Here is a 10638-nt window from a genome sequence, read left to right as displayed (position 1 = left end):
CCTCCGGTTGATTTAAAAAAATACACCAAGTTAAATAAAAATATTTTAATATATACATCTTACAACTACATCTTTGCACTATTTTTCTACATAGTCTCCATAGCGATTGAGGCACTTATCGTATCTCTTCACAAGCTTTGAAATTCCTTCTGCATAAAAATCACCCGCTTGTGCCTGGAGCCAGCCTGTGACCGCATCTTTGAGCTCTTCGTCGTCATCAAACCGCTGTGACCCGAGCCATTTCTTCAAATGCATGAAGAGGTGATAATCACTTGGCGCCAGGTCTGGGCTGTAAGGTGGATGGTTGATAACGTCCCACTTGAAGGACTCAAGAAGGGCCGTTGTTCTGCGAGCAGAGTGAGGACGGGCGTTATCGTGCAAAAAAACGATACCGGAAGTCAGCATACCACGGCGTTTGTTCTGTATAGCCCGTCGGAACTTTTTATTGTTTCACAGTACACGTCTTGATTAATGGTCGTACCACGTTCCATGAATTCAACCAACAACACCCCTTTGGCATCCCAAAACACCGTTGCCATCAGTTTTCTGGCAGAAAAATCTTGCGAGGCTTTTCTTGGTTTGGTAGGCGAATTTGAATGTGCCCACATCTTTGATTGTTCTTTTGTCTCAGGGTTCACGTACTTAATCCAGGTTTCGTCACCGGTCACGATTTTGTTTAACAATGGTTCTCCTTCGTCCTCATAACGTGACAGAAAGTCTAATGCAGAGGCCATTCTTTGAGTTTTGTGGTGGTCGGTAAGAATTTTGGGCACCCATCGTGCACAGAACTTACGGTAACCCAATCTTGCTGTCACTATCTCGTACAAGAGAGTCTTAGAAATCTGTGGAAAACCAGTAGACAACTCCGAAATTGAGAAACGTCGATTTTCACGAACTTTTGCATCAACTGTCTGAACGAGTTCGTCAGTCACCAATGATGGTCTACCACTCCTCTCTTCATCATGAACGTTTTCTCGTCCACTTTTAAATAAACGTACCCATTCACGAACAACTCCTTCACTCATAACTCTTGGTCCGTACACGGCACAAAGCTCACGATGAATAGCTGCTGCAGAATATCCTTTGGCTGTAAAAAACCTTATGACAGCACGCACTTCACATTTGGCGGGGTTTTCTATTGCAGCACACATTTCAAACTGCCACAAAAACTAAACTAGCGCAGGTACGACGTTCACTCGACCACGGCTTGATGCCGACTGACCTGTTGAGTGCGTGAACGCACAGATGGCGTCGCTACTCCCCCCACAACCCGCACTGTGACCAATCGGAGGTTACTTTCTGAACCGCCCTCGTACTTCCGTATATAATGAGTTGGAAGCTTGAACCACCGGAATGTGCAGCACGGGAGAAATGATCAACCTCCTGACACAAAGCCTCACCAAGTTTATGAAGTGGTGCCTGCTAGAATCTGCTCGAATCTAAGAACTGTATCAAATATTTTTTGTTGATCTTCGTCGAAAAATGAAGGTATCATTCTGCGCTGACGGGCAGCACACTACTCCGATCATTGCAGAAATCCATATTGTAAAGTATCGTTTGTGCTAGAATGGCCGTCATGAAAATAGACACCTCAAGGTCACACTCGTTCCCTGCAGTCCGCAGGCGCTAAGCGCTATGATTCGCCCGCCTCATTGCTGTGTTGCGGCAGGTACTCTGTTAACAGGTAGTAAGTCAGCGTCATCAAATGCTGTGTTTCTGTGTGATGTCGGGTGTACTTCTGTAGTTGCAGTCTTCCATACAACAGTGCATTGTCATATTCGGTAAGGAGGGAGCTGCAGGAGTAAGGGCCTACATGTAGTGCTACAAAGTTGTCGTACCGAGGTTAATGAAGATTTTTTAATGATCTGACCAACAGTGAAGAAACCAGGAATAATATAAGTCTTGCACAAGTTCATAAAATGGTAGCAAAATCTTGTCGTATTCCGGGATCGACTGTATTCCGTATTAGCAGTGCTATAACATCGGTAGACTCTCTAGATGTGAGCGCGTGTTTTGATTCACCAAATAACGGATATATATGAAAATTCATCGATATTGACAAACGTTAGTGCGTAGAAATAGACTTCGACACTACGGCTAGAAAAATACAGAATGATCTCCATGAAAAAATTAATTAATCTGGTTCAGAGATCTCCGCTCACTCGGTTTTTGATTCCGAAAGTATAATGACGGATGAAAAATATTAATGGAACGCAGACACATTGCAGCAGCAAGAACGAAGTTTTGTGTGAAATACACTCACTGTTTGATGAGGACAATAGTCCTGTAGTATACTTCGATAAAACTTGGGTTTCATAAAACCATACGCAAGAATATATTTTGTTCCACTTCAACGGGCATGTAGGCCTGGAAGCACCTACAGTTAATTTTGTATATCGTATATCGGCGATTTGGGTGAACTGCAAATGAAAAACTTCTAGAGGTGGGGAATATTCTCCGTCGTTTTGTCACGGAACTAAAATCCTGGAGGCGGCATACAAGTACTCGTGCACTGATACGCACTCAGTCTATTGTCAATAAAATGCAATAACGATGTCTGAGATGTTACCAAAATTAATTTCATAGTTTTCTTAACAACTTTCTCTCTGAGAGTTTCTACAAAGTGCAACGGAATGCAAATTTTTCAGCAACGATAGTTTTTGTTACACAAGCGGAAGAGTTTCACACCTCTTACGGTATTTAATTTTTCATCTCGGAATACTTATATGTTTTCAAGATAAAATAGATATCATATGCATCTTCAACATCTCAGAATGTTCGTTAATTATTTTCGGTCCAAATATGTCAAAGGTTCTGCTTTTTTCCACAAGTTGAAGTAACAAAAAAATATTTTTCCTCAATACTTCTTGTAATGCTAGTTATTATTTTTTTCGTAGCAGCTGGCAAGGATTTTTGTTTGGAAAGTACTCCACCATATTCTACACTAAAAATGGAGATGTCTAATATTTTTTGCAGAATTTTTACTAACATTTGAAATTATCATTAACTGGCAATGCTGGAGGGAGATCGTATAACCCGAGGTTCCTATTTTCATGACGGCCACTATAGCTTGTTCGCCTTTGTAGTACCTCCAGGCAATATCCTGTTCACAGATGGAAGGGGTTTTTTCCTCAACCGGGAGCTGATGAGCTTTCGCTAATCCTTCTATATGGGTAGGCCGGAATCTACAATGCAGGCTTGGCGACAGCTTTCCTCATGGCAGCGAATGCAGTTGAGTGGATCTGAGCATTATGGGACTTAACTTCTGAGGTCATCAGTCCCCTAGAACTTAGAACTACTTAAACCTAACTAACCTAAGGACATCACACACATCCATGCCCGAGGCAGGATTCGAACCTGCGACCGTAGCGGTCGCGCGGTTCCAGACTGTAGCGCCTAGAAACGCTCGGCCACCCCGGCCGGCCACTGAACTATGCTCTTGTCTAGTGTTAGGATACATGTTAACAGCAATTGCTAATAAGCAGCTGAAGTTGATTTATTGAGCTGTTAATGCCCTGCCAGGAGTCATCAGATAAAAGAAGTGCTGTAATCAATCGCAGGGAAATGGCCAATAACGATGCATACTTTTCGCTCTATTTTTCTGATTGGCTGAAAGTCTATACTTGAAACATTTTCGTGAAATGGTGAGGAGCTCGTACAATCATGGCTTTCGGCCGGCAGAGAAATCGTGTGCCCTCTGGGACGGAGGTGTTGTTTCACGTTACGTATTTTCTCGTGTCGCAAAATCCTTTGTGATCAACCAAGTGACTGATTGCAATGCAGAAGACAGAAAATCCCAAGCGCGCGGGCGTCGATCTCCACTAAGACACCGTTTTTGTTTCTCTCGGGGAGTGCTGCGTATTGTGAGTACTGAGTTGGTAAAAAGAGAGATTTTAGTGCCTTCCGTGGAGCCAATAGCTGTTTGGGGGGTTTTAGGTTTTAGTTAACTCGATACACCCGGCTGGGATTATTTCTCGTCAACAAATTTCACTGTTTTACGTGCAAATCTGAGTGTGATTTGTTTGAGAGACCGTTCCCCTGTTGACAGTGAATTGTGCTCCCATCTTGTTGTTAGGATACATATCAACAGCAATTGCTAATAGCTAATTGCAGGTGATTTATTGAACTGTTAGCGGTGAATATTTTCAATCTAGCTGTCGGATCTAGGAATCTTACTAAAAATAGTTGGGTAGCAACAGCGCTTATAACTGAGGTGATGTATTCTGCAACAGAATCTCATCATAGCAGCAGTAATATCCTCAGCAAATCACAGTTTTGGTTTCAGAAGAGTTACTCTACTGAGAATACAATTTACATGTTCACTCACCAAATTTTACAAGTATTAAAAAACAAAATAGCGCCAGCTGGTATTTTCTGCAATCTCTCTAAGGCATTTGACTGTGTGAAACACACTATTATTCTAGATAAATTGAAGTTAAATAGGACTGACGGTACAGCCAACCAATGCATAAAGTTATATCAATCACAAGTTGTACTCAGTAATTCAACCAACCAATATAGTCCGGGAACGTAATTCTGACTGGGGAGAAATAAAATATGGGATTCCCCAATGCTCAAATGTAGGCCTACGTTTGTTCTTCATATATGCAAACGACGTTCCGTCCGATATACAAGAAGCGGAAATATTTCTTTTTGCGGTTGACACTAGAGGTGTAATCAATCCAAGCATACATAAAGAAACAGAAGAAATGGTACACATTGTTTTTAAAAGTATCATTGGCTCGTTTTCTGCGAATGGTTTCATCCTCAGTTTTAAAAAGACACAACATATTCCTTTCTGCACATCTAGGGGTACTATACCAACGGTAAGTGTAACACATGTTGAGTAACTAATAAAGCACTCCGTCATCAGGCCACAAGTGGCCCATCGGGACCATCCGACCGCCGTGTCATCCTCAGCTGAGGATGCGAATAGGAGGGGCGTGTGGTCAGCACACCGCTCTCCCGGTCGTTACGATGGTTTTCTTTGACCGGAGCCGCTACTATTCGGTCGAGTAGCTCCTCAATTAGCATCACGAAGCTGAGTGCACCCCGAAAAATGGCAACGGCACATGGCGGCCCGGATGGTCACCCATCCAAGTGCCGGCCACGCCCGACAGGGCTTAACTTCGGTGATCTGACGGGAACCGATGTATCCACTGCGGCAAGGCCGTTGCCGAGACGGGGTAAAAACTTCACAACTCTTACGTATCCATATTGACGACAATTTAAACTGGAAAAAGCACACTTTGAAATTCTCAAAACAAGTTAGTTCAGCCACATTTGCACGTATAACCATTGAAAAAATTGGGAAGAAGGAAATCAGTAAGTTGATATATCTAGCATATTTTCATTCAGTAATGTCACAAACAATACCTCATCCTTAAGAAATAAAGTCTTGATTGTTCAAAAACTTGACGTAAGAATATAATGTCCTGCTCACCCACGATCGTCTTGAATACATCCGTTTAAGGAGTTGGGCATTCTAACAACTGCCTCATGAAGATTGTTGTAAGTAATCCACTACAGTTCAAAAGGAACAATGATGTACGTCATTACAATACCAGAAGGAAAAATGACATTCGTTCCTCGACGTTAAGCTTGTTTTTATCACAAAAAGGGGTGCACAATGCTGCAACTAATATTTTTGATCAGTTACTCAGTGATACACAATGTCTGACAGACAGCAAAGTAAAATTTGAAAACAAACTGAAAAAATTTCGTCTTCATGGCTCCTATTCCGTAGAAGAATTGTTATTCTTATAGTGTGTAAAAGATGGTGGGTAGAAATTACTAGCTCAAATCTGTATACTTAAAAAATATTCTTATAAATGTTCATCATGTAGGCAAATTTACAAATTAAGTTTAGTTGTGAATATAAAATGACTCGTTCCACATCATTACGATTTATCGTGCAAAATGATCCATTCAACATGAAACTAATTAACCTATTACAGACTGTGGAGTTGAAGAAGAATAGCCCTGTCTCGCCAGTCAAAGGGAAGTTAATCTGATTGGATAATTTGACATAGTAGACAATTAATTCGGGTCCTTCAAAAACATTTCTGATTTAATCCACGGAGCAATACGCCGCGTCATCAATCCCGCTCGCGTAACGTAGCGAAGAGTGCGTGGACTGTGACTTCGTGCGACGCCACGGAAGCTTCTATGACAGAAGAAACAGAACGTTTCAATATTTGCGAAGTCTTCAGCTGTCAAACGCGTGTCGTACTCGGATAGTGTACATTCAGAGTGTACAGCAAATAGTTTCATGAAATTCCGAAAGGTGGTGGCGCTGTAAGTAGCCTTCAAAATGGCCTCCATAATGGAGGTGCGTTCCAAGCAGAGCCTTGTTGAGTTTCTTTTGGCAGAAAACCAGAGCATCGCAGATATTCATAGACGCTTGCAATATATCTACGGAGACGTGGCACTGGACAAAAGGACGGTGAATCGTTGGGCGAGGCGTCTGTCATCATTGTATCAAGCTCGCGCAATCCTGTCCAATCTCCCGCATGCCGTCTGACAGCACACAGTTCTTACTCTTGCAATGTTGGAACGTGCGGATACTCTCACTAGAGATGATCGAGGGATCGCAATCAAACAATTCACAACAGGACGTCCCTGTTGGTAGTGCTGACTCATTCATACACCAGTTGCGGCATTCAAAGACGTGTCTTCACCGCGTAACAGGATACAGTAAAGAGCAACGAAGGACATTCTGTGTGGTACTGCCTGCGCGTTAGAAGACTGATGGTGACAATTTTTGCCGAACATCGTCACAGGCGATGAAGCATGGGTTCATCACTTCGAACCGGAAACAAAGCGGCAGTCCATGGAGTGACACTACGCCATTTCTCCTCTGAAGAAAAAGTTCAAAGACGAATCCTCAGCCAATAAAATCATGGCGACGGTCTTCTGGGACTCTGAAGGGGCTATTCTGCTTAATATCCTACCTCGTGCTGGAATTATCAACTCTTGAATCATATTGTGCTACCCTCAGGAAATTGAAGAAACGACTTCGTGTGTTCATCGCCACAAAAATGCTAATGAACTTCTTCTTCTCCATGACAACGCAATGCCAGGAAGTACTGCGTGTATGATGAGGAGGTTACTGACACAGTAAGACGTTGGCTCCGACGGCGATAAGTAGAATGGTATCATGTTGGCATACGGACCTTCGCAGTAAGGTGGCGTAAAGACGTCGCATTGAACGGAGATTATGTTGAAAAATAACGTTCTGCAGCCAAAAGAGTGGGGAATAATATGATGTATTGGAATCTTGAATAAAACTAACCTGCTTTCAGAAAAAAAACATGTGTTGCATTACTTGTTGAACGCCCCTCCGCAAGTTAACATCAGAGAGCAGCCAATCTCATGCGAGCCTCGTCCTCATGTGACTTCTACCGATTTTGGTTTATATCATACGAGCGGAGTACTTAACTTACCGCGGCAAGCTTTCTGGATACGTACATAGCCTGACACAGAAACGAGAAGACATTATAAGTTTACTCGGGTACGGACGGCACACATTCCTTGTCTAGAAAATACTTTTTCTGTATCGCTGGACATATCGACACGTTACTTACACTACTGGCCATTAAAATTGCTTCACCAAGAAGAAATCCAGATGATAAACGGGTATTCATTGGACAAATGTATTATACTAGAATTGACATGTGATAACATTTTCACGCAATTTGGGTGCATAGATCCTAAGAAATCAGTACCCAGAACAACCACCTCTGCCCGTAATAACGGCCTTGATACGCCTGGGCATTGAGTCAAACACAACATGGATGGCATGTAGAGGTACAGCTGCCCATGCAGCTTCAACACGATACTACAGTTCATCAAGAGTAGTGACTGGCGTATTGTGACGAGCCAGTTGCTCGACCACCATTGACCAGACGTTTTCAGTTGGTGAGACATCTGGAGAATGTGCTGGCCAAGGCAGCAGCCGAACATTTTCTGTATCCAGAAAGGCCCGTACAGAACCTGCAACATGCGGTCGTGCATTATCCTGCTGAAATGTAGGGTTTCGCAGGGATCGAATGAAGGGTAGAGCCACGGATCGTAATACATCTGAAATGTAACGTCCACTGTTCAAAGTGCCGTCAATGCGAACAAGAGGTGACCGAGACGTGTAACCAATGGCACCCCATACCATCACGCCGGGTAATACGCCAGTATGGTGATGACGAATACACGCTTCCAATGTGCGTTCACCGCTATGTCGCCAAACACGGATGCGACCATCATGATGCTGTAAACAGAACCCCGATTCATCCGAAAAAATGACGTTTTGCCATTCGTGCACCCAGGTTCGTCTTTGAGTACACTATCGCAGGCGCTCATGTCTGCGATGCAGCGTCGAGGGTAACCGCAGCCATAGTCTCCGAGCTGATAGTCCATTCTGCTGCAAACGTCGTCGAACTGTTCGTGCAGATGGTTGTTGTCTTGCAAACGTCCCCATCTGTTGACTCAGGGATCGAGACGTGGCTGCACGATCCGTTACAGCCATGCGGATAAGATGCCTGTCATCTCGATTGCTAGTGATACGAGGCCGTTGGGATCCAGTACGGTGTCCCGTATTACCCTCCTGAACCCACCGTTTCCATATTCTGCTAACAGTCATTGGATCTCGACCAACGCGAGCAGCAATGTCGCGATACGATAAACCGCAATCGCGATAAGCTACAATCCGACCTTTATCAAAGTCGGAAACGTGATGGTACACCTCCTTACACGAGGCATCACATCAATGTTTCACCAGGCAACGCCGGTCAACTGCTGTAGCTCATCTTCGTGGTGTAGCAATTTTAATGGCCAGTAGTGTAAATGAAGTAAGAAAATCTAATTCACTGCTCGTGGCAATATTTGACGGCCATCAGTTGCTTGTAATTTCTAACTTTCGACAGTAATATTTTCATTTACCTGTTGTTGAAGAAAGGTTTAATAAGAAACGCGAATATAAAATACAAAGAAGTAAATAAATGCGAAACGTATAAGTTAGAACGTAGTGTTCGCTTCTTACCTTGTATACCACTTAGGCTGCAATACCCTCTATCTGTATTTTGAGATTTTAACTGCACTTAGTACTTTATGTAAGCACGTTAAGCAGGAGGCAATAAGTAAATCACAACTGAAGGCGTCAATGAGAAATATGTTTGTCGTTTCGGAAAGTATATTCGTTTAGAAAAGCCATCTTGTAGGACGGGTAGAGATAATGGACTACCGCAGTGGTCACCGTTATTATCTATGCCAATGCAATATACAAATTATCCAGTTAATAAATACTTAAAAGCAAATATATGAAAAGGGAGTCTCTTATTCTTGATTAATAAGTTAACTTCGTTAAAATATAGGTATGAAGCTTGTTATCCGTGAGGTGTCTTTTTGCTTAGGATAGTTGAAAGTCTCTTTTACGTTAAAATTTTCCACAAATACTAGATTTCAGCGCAAAATCGGTATCAAATGTCAGAACCCGTTTAAAAAAATCCTTCTAACGATACCTCCTCATTCATCCCTGTACGATTAGTAAGTGATGAGAATGGATGTTGACTTGAGAAATAACATACATGAATGATCATTCCTATGTATAAAACACTTCGGTGTTACTTTCTACAAAGCTCTCACTGTGAACCATAAATCGTATAATCGCATAGACGTAGAATGATGTTATTACTAATCCCCACGTTGCTTAAACAGACACCTCCATCACGATTATGATATGAGGTACGGATCGTTTCGGGACTAAAAATATTCCTGTTCGTGAAATGCGTCCCCCCCCCCCCCCCCTAAATTTGATCCTACGTAACGTCAAATATGGAAAGTTTTAACATTCCACTTCACCTTTTCTTAATATGTAAGAATCAAGAGAGCACGTCCGCGTTGTAGCCCTCGCACCGCAGATTCATGAGACACACTCGATCCCCCTACGTGATGTTATTGCGCCCCTGCCGGCCAAGGAACTGTTAAATGGCGGACCCAGATCAACTGTCTGCAGCAGTTAAAAAGTCGCACGTCTGACAAAACTGCCCATTTCACTGTAGTAATGCATTTGCGCTCGATAAACTTCCAAGATCCCACCACTAAACTGGGACGATACAGTGCTGATAATCATAGTTAAAACTTCACGAAATTTTTGGCAACTTCGGCAAAGAAAATTTTCGGCATAGCAGTTTAAAGAAGTGAAGTTCAGAAAGTCATACCAAAATCAAACAGTCCAATTTCCCTGCAAAAAAATACGTTTTATTCACGCTTTAATAAACGTTGTCAAACCCCTTCCTCGACCAGCACATCGTCCAGCTACCCATTAGCTTCCTGATACAACGCAAAACTGTCGCCGAGTAAATCATCGTCACAAATGCCTATCTGCTTTTATTATGGCACAACTCTTACGGTAAAAATCACTTACGCCTGCGTTAAAATGATAAAACTTCAACTATGGACACCTGATAGAAACGTTTAATTGGTGTAGAACCGCGTAATGTTAATAAAAATAGCTGCCACCGATGGTTAGGTCTCGGTTAAAGTAGTCTTCGCGGTGGCTCTACACCCAGAACACCTTTAGGATATCTGAGTGTGGCTGCGAAAGCCTGTTCACTCACATCCGTCTATGAAATTCAGAAATTCCTA

General features: G+C 42.7%; 1 pseudogene; it reads right to left on the bottom strand.

The window, feature by feature from the left end:
* Nucleotides 1-5060: 5060 nt before the first annotated feature.
* Nucleotides 5061-5178, bottom strand: LOC126471792 (5S ribosomal RNA; annotated as a pseudogene).
* Nucleotides 5179-10638: the final 5460 nt, after the last annotated feature.

This window comes from Schistocerca serialis, chromosome 3 (assembly GCF_023864345.2).
Source record: "Schistocerca serialis cubense isolate TAMUIC-IGC-003099 chromosome 3, iqSchSeri2.2, whole genome shotgun sequence".
Lineage (NCBI taxonomy): Eukaryota > Metazoa > Arthropoda > Insecta > Orthoptera > Acrididae > Schistocerca > Schistocerca serialis.
The sequence above is the reverse complement of the archived record's forward strand: the minus strand, read 5'-3'. Positions and strand labels throughout refer to the sequence as shown.